Consider the following 14,032-nt stretch of genomic DNA (forward strand, 5'->3'; position numbering starts at 1 on the left):
ATTGTGATCTTTCCTACTTTTAAAGACACCGCTCAAACTTATTCCTCTACTAATGTCATTCCACGCCACCTCTCCGTTGACAGGTCGGAACATACCACTTAGTCGAGCAGGTCGTCTTCTTTCTCCCAAGTATTCCCAGTCAAAAATTTGCAGCATTTTGGTAGCGCTACTCTTTTGCCAGAAATCACCCAGAACAAATCGAGCTGCTATTCTTTGGATTTTTTCCAGTTCTTGAATCAAGTAATCCTGGTGAGGGTCCCATACACTGGAACCATACTCTAGTTGGGGGTCTTACCAGAGACTTATATGCCACCTCCTTTACATCCTTATTACAATCCCTAAACACCCTCATAACCATGTGCGGATATCTCTATCCTTTATTTACAATCCCATTTATGTGATTACCCCAATGAAGATATTTCCATATATTAACACCTAGGTACATACAGTGGCCCCCATAAGGAACTTCAACCCCATCAAGGCAGTAATTAAAACTGAGAGGACTTTTCATATTTGTGAAACTCACAACCTGACTTTTAACCCAGTTTATTATCATACCATTGCCTTCGGTCCAACTCACAACATTATCGAGGTCATTTTGCAGTTGCTCACAGTCTTGTAACTTATTTATTACTCTCTAGAGAATAACATCATCCGAAAAAAGTCTTATCTCTGACTCCACTTCTTTACTCATATCATTGATATAAATATATAAGAAAACATAAAGGTCCAATAATACTGCCTTGAGGAATTCCCCTCTTAATTATCACAGGGACATATAAAGCTTCGCCTACTCTAATTCTCTGAGATCTATTTTCTAGAAATATAACAACCTACTCAGTCTCTCCTTTGTCTAGCCCAATTGCAATCATTCTTGCAAGTAATCTCCCATGATCCACCCTATGAAATGCTTTAGACAGGTCAATCGCGACACAGTCCATTTGACCTCCCGAATCCAAGATATCTGCTATATCTTGCTGGAATCCTACAAGTTGAGCTTCAGTGTAATAACCTTTCCTAAACTCAAACTGCCTTCTATGAAACCAGTTATTAATTTCGCAAACATGTCTAATATAATCAGAAAGAATGCTTTCCCAAAGCTTACATGCAACGCATGTCAAACTTACTGGCCTGTAATTTTCAGTGTACCGTACTGTAGAATTGCATGTTTGTGTGACGTATTTACGCACTCCTACAGCATACCGTATTGAAGGTTCATTTTCCTTTATATCCTTGTATAGGAAAACGAACACAATGAAAATTGTTCTGGTAATAATAATAATAATAATAGTAATAATAGTGGTATGGCCTTAGCTACCCTGTGCAGACATTTTAATTTGACGCCATCTGGCTGTCTGCTCGTCAATTTCGACTTTCCGATTTACTCTAGGCCTACTAGATGGCAGACAGAGTAAACCGAAACTCTCTTGGGCGTCTGTGGCTGAGATTTAATGGAATTTGTCGGGTAAACACCAAATGTGTCACCACAGATCTTTTACGTGCCGACATCATACTTCATAGTGTGTCGAATTGACTTTCTCCCGCCCTTCAAAAATCCGACTACCACTACCTTTGAACCCACTATCTTGGGATCCGGAGTCCGACACTACCACTTATCTACAGAGGCAGCTATTGTTCTGATAGACTGCGTATCCATATGTGGCTGTGAGGCGTAACAAGTCTTAAGGGAAATAATAGATAGGAACAGCATTGTCAGATACGAGGTATTGTTTCTTCACCGACGGTATGTTCGTTGTAGATATCCACACCCTGGAAGGTAAATTTATTTTGGTAATAATTAAAATTACTCTTTCTTTCTTTCTTTCTTTCTTTATCTGCTTACCCTCCAGGGTTGGTTTTTCCCTCGGAATCAACGAGTGATCCCACCTCAAGGGCAGTGTCCTGGAGGGTGAGACACTGGATCGGGGAGATTCAATTGGGAAAGAAGACCAGTACCTCGCCCAAGTGGCCTCACCTGCTATGCTGAACAGGGGCCTTGTGGAGGATGGGAAGGTTGGAAGGGATAGACAAGGAAGAGGGAAGGAAGCGGCCGTGGCTTTAAGTTAGGTACCATTGCGGCATTTGCCTAGAGGAGAAATGCGAAACCACGGAAAAACACTTCGAGGATGACTGAGGTGGGAATCGAAGCCCCCTCAACTCAGCTGACTTCCCGAGGCTGAGTGGACCCTGTTCCAGCCCTCGTACAACTTTTAAAATTTCGTGGTAGAGCTGGGAATCGAACCCGGGCCTCCGGGGGGTGGCAGCTAGTCAAACTTACCACTACATTACAGAGGCGGACATTAAAATTAATACTGATAAATTATTTAGTGCGAGGTACATATATAAGATAGGCCTGTTTTTTTACAGTTACTATACATCTTTTTTAAATGTATAAGTGATGGTTTGTAATGTACGGTATCCTCTTGTTATAGGAATTATAGGCTATATTCGTAGATATGTGGATTTTTGTTGAGAGTGTATTCATCGGGAATATCTCTGTTATTATTCCTCGTAGGGTGATTTGATGACATGTGTTCTCCGGAGAGGCCTCGTAGGATGAAAACGCATGAATCACAAATCGTAGGATATTATATCGTGTTTGCTCCAGAAATAACTCGTATTCAACAAGGCTCTTCCTGTCCATTATCCTATTTAAGATTGGCCACACCTCCCAGCCACTTATGGTTAGGCAGTCCATCGGAATGATATTCGTTGCGTTTATTTTCCTATGCCAATTTGTAAAGAAATATGAATCAAACCTTACTCTAGGAATGTATATTTTCATGAAGCATTTACCCACTCCTAGACTATAATGCATTTGACATTCATTTTCCTTTACAGATAAACACAGGAAAATGAACACAACGAACGTTCTTCTAATGGACTGCATATCCATGTGTGGCTGGGAGGCGTGGCCAGTCTTAAGGAGGATAATGGACAGGAAGAACCTTGTGGACTTTCATCCTTTTTATCAGATTTTCGATATTTATTTATTTATTTATTTATTTATTTATTTATTTATTTATTTATTTATTTAATCCGTTTACCCTCCAGGGTTGGTTTTTCCCCCGGACTCAGTGAGGGATCCCATCCTGCCACCTCAAGGGCAGAGTCCTGATTTTCAATTACAAAAAACCTTCACAATGAATTTAAAACTTTAATTGGACCAACTAACTTAAATTACCAAAATCACCAGATAAAATACAACCTATAAAAATATAGAAGTTATAAAATATATTACAGATTGAACCGAGTGTGAGATATTTGTTCGGGGATACAATTGGGGTGGAGGACCACTACCTCGCCCAGGCGGCCCCACATGCTATGCTGAACAGGGGCCTTGTGATGGATGGGAATATCGGGATGGATAGACAAGAAAGAGGGGAGAAAGCGTCCAGCCGTGGCCTTAAGTTAGGTATCATACTGGCATTTGTCTGGAGAACAAGTGGGAAACCACGGGAAACCACTTTGAGGATGGCAGAGTCAGGAATCGAACCAGAGCCTTCAAGGGGTGGTAGCTAATCACACTAACCGCTACACCTCAGAGGCAGACTAGCTCGGCTCTTCCTGGTCTTAAATACCGAGTTACCACAAATTGTATTAAACCGTTTTCCCATGATATCGACATACAAACATGCAGACTAGAAGGCACTGAACTTAATTTGACTTTTGAGTATCTAATCCGAGATTTTAAGTTTACGTATACAATTTTAATTTATTCTATATAGATTGCCAGAAATGCGCAGAAAATATTCATTTTAAATTTAGACTGCAAATTTCTTATCACAATTACTCGCGTTGTTAAATGGACTCGACGTTCCTGATTGCTACTGGAATAAGAGAGTTAATTCTGTCTGCACGCCACCTCACGTGAAGGAACACATCCGGCAAACAGTCGTTAATCAAGAGCGCCTTGTCTTCAGATATTCCCAGATGATACTTTCATTTTAGTGTTTATATCAAGCGTTTCAAATTACCTTGACAGATCCCGATTTCCTGGCCGTACGACGTATCAAGATTAATGATATGGTATTATCATGCGTTGCGAGAATAGGACGTCACAGTTATTATCATAGAGTGCAATGACAGATAAAATGTGCTAGTGTATTTTGGGATTCGTAGTATTTATGTGGACTGACTTAACTCTCTATTACCGAGTAAGCTAGCTGTGCCGTTCGTATCACCAGTAGCGGCGATTAGGGGGTGGGGTTGGGGGAGGCGAGGATGGGGCACTTTCTGGAGAAAATATTACATTTTTATTCCATTTCAACCGGCTGAAAATAGGAATTAAATAAAACAATTTGTACGAGTCCTGTTATCTTATCAGCTAATTATTTCCTTTATTTTCTCTAATTACTAACAAAATTATTAACAGAAATACGTCCCGACTAACCGATTTCTATCTATCTACCTATCGATGTTTTCATTCTTCACCCTAAAGGGGTGGGGCGGGCCATCTAGAAAGTCACGCCCTCTTCTGGCCAAGAGATGTGGGCGGGTTGAGGAGATGCGATGGAAGAAGGAGGTGGGTAAAGGATGTGAAGAAGGAGGAGATGGGAGCCGATTTCTTTAGGGCCACGGGAAGTAGTGGAGACTTTGCATATGCTGTGAGGAAGGGTAACAGGGGTATTCTTTTTTATGCCTAGGGCTTGGACACTGAGGTATGGTTCACACGCTTGCCACGAACATCCATCAGTCTGACAGTCTCTTTAGTGTCTGTTAGTTTTTTAATGTGTAGTCAAACACAAAATGATTTTAATTGTATAATCACACTGTACTTCTATTTAATTGTAATACATGTGTAATATTGTTCCTTTGGTGAAAGCTTTATTGTATAGTATTGAATCAAAATATTAAAAATGCTATTATTACCGCACTTGAATTGGTAAACCTTCAACCTTTACCTCTCTTCCGAAATTCGCTCAGAGAGCATCAGAAAGCTTTTCCTTTTTCCGTTTTGATTGATATACCCCGTTCCAGTCCCCTATATCCCACGAACCCAGGTACGGTTTATTGTCTGTTTACTTTTTTGCTCCCACACTTTTAATACCCAAATCGCCGCTACTGCGTATCACGTAACTATGAGCTTGCAATAGGGAGATGGTATATTCGAACCCATCCGTCAGCAGCCCTGACCATGATATTCTGTGCTGGGACTATACCTTATATTAAGGCCATGGTCGCTTCCTTTTCAGTCCTATACTTTCATCTGAGTCGGTGAGACATAAAAATAATTGCAAAAATTAATGAATGAAAAATGTCTTTATTACATGTTTCAATTTATTTGAAGAAAATTGTAAGAAATTTCGATTTTAGAAATATTTAGTAAACATTGCGGATGTTGATTTCTGAAAAAGAGACAAAGAAAAATTGAGTATCATAATACATGTGATACTTCATCTTCATATAATGGTGGCAAAGAATGACCCATTTACCTTGGAATATTGTTCTTTACGAAAAAAATTAAGACAAGGAGAATTATACTGTGCATTACAATGCATCTCTTTCAATGTTCAATGATTTTAAGCCTCTGTGGATCTCAGAGATTTTAGCAACAAGTGCATTTCACACCGTTTATACCTCACTTCAAGTTATTTCTTGAGAGTCTGACTTCTTGTATCGTTTCCTCGTGTCATCAAGGGGAAGTTTTCTATCTAGGCTGGACTGACATCTAGGATGACTGGCTGAATTTTCTATTGGAGAAATGCGAGTAGTATTTGCTTGCCAGACTTTGAAAAATAATAGTTGAATAATAATAATAATAATAATAATAATAATAATAATAATAATAATAATAATAATAATAATAATAATAATAATAATGGCATATGGCCCCTGGAGAGGTCTTTCTAGTAGGTGCCCTATCGGTGAGGGGCTGCCTGGCCGAGGCGGTAAAGGCGTGCTCGGTTCGCCCGGAAGGACGTGAATTCGAATCCCCATCAGGAAGTCGTAAAATTTAAGAAACAAGATTTCCACTTCCACTCTACCCCATCAAGTGCCGAGGTTCCGGATAGTGGAAACCTTTACCCTCCACCCTCCAAGGGCCTTCATGGCCTGTAAGGAGATGACTTTGCTTTGCTCCTTTGCCCTATCAGTGACCTGCACGTCTGTGAGGATGAGGCCCTATTAAAGATTAAATTCTAATGTTTAACACGGCACAAACACCCAGCCTCTGAGTCAGAGGAATTAACCAAGTAAGTTTAAAATCACCAACCCAACTAGAAATCTAAGGAGGGACCCCTTGGACCAAAGGCCAATATGCTAACCATTTAGACTTGGAACCAGAATTGTTTTCACAGTGAAATAATTACTGTTCACTTCTACATCTATACGACTTTCCTTCTGACTGGTGTTATTGGGGGATGGTTAACCGGCTGTACTTCCTCTCAAAACAACAATTATCACCACCACTACCATCTGTATATCTATTGTTATTCCTCCTGTTGAGACGAGCTGTAAACTATTCCAAGTCCTGACATTGACACCATGCAGTCAGTGTCTATGTGTTTGTTGCTTTGCTAAAACCCTCAGTAACCCATATTTAATAGAGCGGTATGCGCGTTTCTGGATCATTCGCTCAAGGTAACACAATTAGCAAAACGGAATTATGTGAAATAAGACAAAGATAAAACCCTGAAGCCCTCGGGATAGCATCTCTCAACTTTCATCTGGAGGAGGCTAGGGCTGAATTTCTCACTCGTCCGAAGTTCCACCGAGCTTCCTCTTCTTTCCACTTTCCCTATCCACTTGAAAATAATGGTTTTGATGGAAATGTTCGCAGAATTTTACATAGAGATTAAGCTTAAATATATTTTCAAAGAAGTATTTCTTTTTACAAAGTTGTGTGATAGCTTGAAATTTTCTTTACATTTTCTCGCACAGGGCGAGTTGGCCGTGTGATTAGGAGCGCGCTGCTGTGAGCTCGCATCCGGGAGATAGGGGGTTCGAACCCCACTGTCGGCAGCCCTGAACATGGTTTTCCGTGGTTTCCCATTTTCACACCAGGCAAATGCTGGGGCTGTACCTTAATTGAGGCCACGGCCGCTTCCTTCCCATTCCTAGGCCTTTCCTGTCCCATCGTCGCCGTAAGACCTATCTGTGTCGGTGCGACGTTAAGCAAGTAGCAAAAAAATAAGAAGAAGAAAAAACATTTTCCCGCCTCATACAGTTCCTAGAAATTGCCTTTTCAGTGACATGCCGTATTTTATTCAGGGAATTAGCCTTTGGTGGCATGACCCGCGGCCTACGGGTTAATTAACCTGCCCTTACTGCCGAGGTTGGGATTTTTACCTGGATCTGAGGGCTGATTCGATGTCCACTCAGCCTAAATGAGAACAATTAAAGTGCTATCTGACAGTGATGGTGATATAGTGACCCGTTCAGAGAGCCAAGAATAACCTCGTGAGGGTCCATCGTGTTGATAACGCGTCACCTCGTAATCTGCAGGAGTGCGTGCGGAGAAGCTGTTACTTGGTTCGGCAAGGTCCAGGAGAACTGTATGTATCGTCTTGGATTGTTTATTGACATTAGTCCTGGTCTGTGAGCGGGGTCAGAATTCGCCAAGCCTCATGAGATCAACTGAGAAGCTTTCTAGAACGACAGACAGCCAGTGAAACCCATGTTATATGGGAAAGAAAATCTTCACGTTGACTACGTGTCTTACTGGAGGCTGTTTCTTTCTTTCTTCCTTTCTTAATCCGTTTACCTTACAGGGTTGGTTTCTCCCTCGGACTCTACCTCTACCACCTCAAGGGCAGTGTCTTGGAGCCTAGGCGGCCTCCCCTGCTATGCTGAACAGGGGCCTTGTGGGGGGAAGAGAAGATCGGAAGGGATAGACAAGGAAGAAAGAAGGAAGCGGCTGTGGCCTTCAGTTAGGTACCATCCCGGCATTTGCCTAGAGGGAAAGTAGGAGACCACGGAAAACTACTTCCAGGATGGCTGAGCTGGGAATCAAACCCTCCTCTACTCATTTGACCTCCCAAGGCTGGGTGAACCCCGTTCCAGCCCTCGTACCACTTTTCAAATTTCGTGGCAGAGCCGGGAATCGAACCCGGGCCTCAGGGGGTGGCAGCTAATCACACTAACCACTACACCACGGAGGCGGACACAATTGTTTTCATATTTCTAATTTAATTAAATGTGTTCTGTATTAAGTAAGTATACCGAGTGGTGCAGCTGCCTCTTTTCTTTTGGTTTTATGCAACCTGCAGATTATTGATTAACCTAAGAATACTGACCTCGGCTATTCACAGCAATGTCTGGTCTTACTACGCTTTCTGTAAATCTTTTATTCGTGTCAACGACCTGGAACGGGGTCCACTCGGCCACGAAATACGGGGGGAGGGGTGTCAATTCACACCTCAGTCATCCTCGAAGTGGTTTTCCGCGGTTTCCCACTTCTTTTCCAGGCAAATACCGGGATGGTAACTTCGACCTCTTCCTGCCCTGTCCCTTCCAATCTTCCCATCCCTTACAAGGCCCCTGTTCAGCATAGCAGGTGAGGCCACTTGGGCGAGGTACTGGTCTTCCGACTCATTTGTATTCCCGACCAAAAGTCTCACTTTCCAGGACACTGCCCTTGAGGCGAAAGAGGTGGGTTCTCTCGCTAATTCCGAGGGAAAAATCAACCCTGGACGGCAAAAGTATTGAATGTTGTTAAATAACATCAGATAGTTGAAAACATAAATCTACTTCTATCTTCAAATCACCGTGAGATGTTGCCTACTGCATTTCGGAATTGTTCACAGCTGCTTTCCTTCACTTTCAGAACCCAGATACTTCGCGGCATCTCACAAACATTCAGGGGAACACCCAGTTTAGAAAGCACTGCACTTGAGAAATTTAAAAATCGCAGAAAAATGGGTTCGTGGCCAAATAACAGACCACTCCAGTAAGTTCAATTGAACTGTTTCAAGTTGATGTATATGAGATGGTTATTCCACGGCTCACTTCTCTTTGTTGAGAAATATTCAGCGCAAATGATCATATACAGTAATCTCTATCCCCCCCGTCACTGAACTCGACTTGAAGAACGGTATTTCTAGTCCTTGTTTTTTCTCGAGGTCTAGAGGTTGGAGAGTGAGGTCTGAGAGGGTTAAAGGGGAGTGAGAATGGTCGTTTGAAGGAGGGTGAGCCTAAACTTCTACCAACTGACATTTATTGCGGAGGTGGCGCTGGAGCATAGGCGGCGCGGATACTTTTTGTGGAGAGTGTGGGAGGCGGCTTGGGAATGGGGGAGAGAAGAATCGCGAGGATTTTTACAGCTTTCTAGAAAGAGAAAAAGCAGCATTGGTAGGGATCAAGTATAAAAGAGGCTGGAGAGTGGTGGTAGTGAAATTGTTCGCTCTGTGAATGGTCGAGGGTAGGATTATGCGAAAGAATCAAATGTTTCTTTAGATCTAGGGTTAGGAGAGTTTAAAATAGATCTTTGAAATAAAACGAAAAAGCAAGAGCCAACTGGCAAAATAGTTTTCTTAAGTGAGCCTATTTTCACATCGAGATACTTTTTCTGTCTCCCCCAACAATATATGCCACTGTATGTTTTCTGTGTGGGAGGGCGTGAAACTTCATTCTGCTCCCATTTATTCCTTCCTTCCTTTCTCCTTTTTCTAACTCTGTAGAGATTAAGTGGGAACAGTGATAAATGTACACTTACTTTAATGCATTGACGGTAAAGGGGAAAATAGTTGTTTGTATGTGAATTGCTGAACTTCTACGGAGAAAGGGGGCAATATATATCCGCGGAGTTACATGAAAATTAAAACAAATGTATGTCTAATATGTTATAAGCAGGAACGCGTAATATGCTTAGGAAATGCTGATCAACAGTCCCATGTACTTGGTGTAGGGTAAACTCCAATAAATCCACAGTATTAAAGCCAAATTGAACTATGACGGACTTTGATAATGATCATCAAATAATATTTGTACACTGGAACTACTGTTACTTAGGCTATTTCAAAACAATATTATAATCTACTTTTTCGAATAATTCAATTAATGGTCCTGTGATTATATTTCGATTAAACACGCAGTAGTCCGCTTAATTCCGCAGTATCGACGAATTGATAGAAGTAGCTAATTCTGTAAAAGTTAAACAAGCTTAAGAGGAAGAGGTACACCCTATCTTTACAATGTTAAAATGCCAAATTCGTGCTCCTAATTCTCAAAAACTATTGCACGGAAATCAATAAAAGTTGGCACACTGTAAGAATCAATCTTTATACATACATTGACGAACTGTTACAAATATTCACATACATACAAACAAACATCTTCATTATAGACTGCTCTGCCTTTCAGCGTTCAGTCTGCAAGCCTCTTTGAATTAACTAATCGCCGCCCAAATCCTCTATTTGTAATAACTAGTTCTCTGGCCTCGTTTAGTTCAATTCATCTTATCTTTAAATAATAGAAAACTGAGTCTAACCATTGTCGTCTTTATCTCCCTCTACCCCACTTACCCTCCATAACAGAGTCCATTATTTTCCTAGGTAACCTATCATCCTCCATTTGCCTCACATGATCTCACCACCGAAGTCGGTTTATGCGTACAGCTTCATCCATCGAGTTCATTTCTAACTTAGCCTTTCTTTCCTCATTCCTCCTCCTCATTCCTCCTAACTGTTCCTACCAGCAACCATGCTCGCTACTTGCATGTCTGTCATTTCTAACTTAAGAAGCCACAACTAAGTTTTTGAATTTTTTCTTAGAATCTAATTAAAAAGATTTAAAAAATAATTTGTGTTGCCGTAACTTGTAAAACATGCAAGATAGAAGCATTAAAACTCGACTATATTTGCAACCACAAGAAGAAGATATGATACAAATATTGTGTTCCTAACACGTGTGGTTCTAGAGAAAAAGGAACATAAAATGAAAAAAATTGGTATTTTGAGATAAATTGAATCAAAGGTGATGGATTCCTCAGTGCGTTCCTTGCCCATATTCTGGATCATCTGGTTTAAAATTTGTAAATTTACACACAGCAGCTGAAAGCAGTTGTCAGCTAATTACTAACAATTTCAGATGCACGTATTTTTCTTCCAAATCTTTTTTTTAAATACTCTAGTACGAGGATGCATTCTGAATAAATATTTGATTCACTACCGAAACAAACGAGAACAAACATGTGCTTTCGTTAAACAACACCAAACAAACGGTGAGCTGAAACCGTTGGCACGCGGTGTAGCGATAGGAGTATACCAATATACCACATTGCTAGACCACGGAGTTTCAAATTAGGGAGTTTATTTACAAAATAAGCACAGCAAGCCAAAAGGGGGGGGGGCGTAACTTCACGTGTCAACTTGTCATTAAAATGCGATATGGTCCGTTAGAAACGACTTTTAACAATATAACTACTGAAATCTTATTAAACATACTTCAAATTACTAAAATTTCTAGAAAACAAAACAAAAAATACATTTTAGACCCTTACTGGTGTACCGCCTCTCCTTAAAGAAGCACGTCTTCCAAACGCAATAAACACGATTCGCACTGAAGTTTCTTGATTCTACCACCAAACTTTTACTGTCAGTGTACAAGGTATTTAGAGGACATTATGAGCCGATCAGACCTTCACCCGATGCCAGGAAAAAGTTACAGTAAATTTATACTTCATTTGCTGAGAAATTAGTAGTTCTGAGGTTAAATATTCTACATTTCAGCTTTTTCTAGTTGTGCTACATTTAAAATGGAAACGGGAACTTTTCCAAATAAATTCGGGGAAATTCGTGAAAATTAAATATTCAAAATCATGAATATTTAAACTGGTAACAAAAACAAATTTTCGGTAACAATATTACGACCCGTTATGTGGTTTGGGGTTTTACTACCAATATAAGAGAGCTGAGATTCGTGAGGAACTCTATTATCATAAGACGATTCAGAAGTTAAGTGCTCAATTAACGTTAAGTAGATTATAGTAATTGAGGAAATATTCTCCAAAGTATGGCTGAAACATGAAACATGACTGAGGTTGTCACCTTTACTGTTGTTACAGTTCATAAATGATATACAGAGTGTATCTAAATTATACCGACACAAAGTCAGGAATGCTCTCCATGTTATATAAAGAATTACTGCGCAATCAGATTGGCGGAGAATAAGTTTATTTACTCTCTGTTGGAGCTGGTAAGCGACAGCACTAAATGAAGGAGAAACTTGTGCGTACGAACAGAACATTAACTCTGTCTTCGTCTATCACACACCCCACTTCCCCTCCCTTCCGCGAAGCACAGCGGTGGCCAGAGGTCTGCGCTCTAGTACAGCAAATACGGCGAGTTCAACTTTTTGAAACGCGCGCCCCAAAGTAACAAAGTAACCTCATTGTGTCGGAAAAAAATATTTTCTCCCCCAATCCAATTGCGCCATCGTTCTTTATGTCCGGCTGCATGGCTAAATAGTTAGCATGCTGGGCCTTTGGTTCCGGGGTCCCGGGTTCGATTCCCGGTACGGTCTGGAATTTAAACCATTGATTCCACTGGCACGGCGGCTGGGTTTATGTGTCGTTTTCCTTATCATTTCATTCTCATCACGACGCGCGGGTTGACTTCGGACATCAAATTAAAAGACTTGCATCTGGCGAGCCGAACTTGTCCTCGAACACTCCCGGCACTAAAAGCTATTTCATTTTCGTTCTTGATATTACACGAAAAGCATCCTTGATTGTTTGTCGGTATAATTTAGATACTCCCTGTATTTCAATCGAAAGGCTTCACGCCTGGGGTTTTCCCGAATCTAGAGAATCAGGATATTCAGGGTCTCATTTTCGCAAATGACTTCCTCCTACCCACACTGACTCCTACCAGCATGCAGGGTAGTATAAAGAAGTGGTAAATTACTGCAAAGATTAGAATATAAAAAATTCGTACCCAGAAAACGAAGGTAATGGCATGTAAAGAAAGATATAAATTACCAAGAATGAAAAATGGTGGATGGGTGAGGCAAAATTAGATGTTAAGAAAATAGAGTACCTGGGCATGGTAATAAGTGGAAATCAATCAATCACTGCTGATCTGCATTTAGGACAGTCGCCCAGGTGGCAGATTCCCTATCTGTTGTTTTCCTATCCTTTTCTTAAATGATTGCAAAGAAATTGGAAATTTATTGAACATCTCCCTTAGTAAATTATTCCAATCCCTAACTCCCATTCCTATAAAAGAATATTTGCCCCAATTTGTCCTCTTGAATTCCAACTTTATCTTCATATTGTGATCTTTCCTACTTTTAAAGACACCACTCAAACTTATTCGTCTACTGATGTCCTCCCACGCCATCTCTCCACTGACAGCTCGGAACATACCACTTAGTCGAGCAGCTCGTCTCCTTTCTCCCAAGTCTTCCCAGCGCAACATTTTTGTAACGCTACTCTTTATGGAAAATGGTCAGGCCAAATAAAAAAAGAGCAAAACTAAAGTGTATGAGTTCTTTGTCAGCTCTGAACATGTTGGGCAAAAAGTTAACAAATTCTGATTACTGGGTTTCTAAAATTGTATTTAATGTATTAGGCTGGATAAATCTAGGGTACTCTACGAATTAGAGATCTAGAAAGTTGAAGAGAAAGTTTACACACTTGATGTAATTACAGTAAATTTGCTAAAATAATTTTAGGATTACACACTCGTACAGCTAACTGTGGAATAAGAATGATTCGCAAGAGTGTAAATCTACAGGAATACATTGTTAAAGTATACTTAAATATGGGCTATGATTGAAGTTGGGATCAAGTGGCTGATTGTTAAATACAGCCCTTCAACACCACCTGAAATATCAAAGTCAGGGGTACTGGGTGGGTGGGGTACAGAATATTATATAAATGGTAGGAATGGGATACTACTGAGAAAAGGATTGTATAGAATAATCAATCAATCAGTCAATCAATCAATCAATCAATCAATCAATCCTGATCTGCATTTAGGGCAGTCACCCAGGTGGCAGATTCCCTATCTGTTGTTTTTCTAGCCTTTTCCTAAAGGGTTTCAAAGAAATTGGAAATTTATTAAACATCTCCCTTAGTAATTTATTCCAA

The sequence above is a fragment of the Anabrus simplex genome, chromosome 1 (genome assembly GCF_040414725.1).
Source record: "Anabrus simplex isolate iqAnaSimp1 chromosome 1, ASM4041472v1, whole genome shotgun sequence".
NCBI classification, from domain to species: domain Eukaryota; kingdom Metazoa; phylum Arthropoda; class Insecta; order Orthoptera; family Tettigoniidae; genus Anabrus; species Anabrus simplex.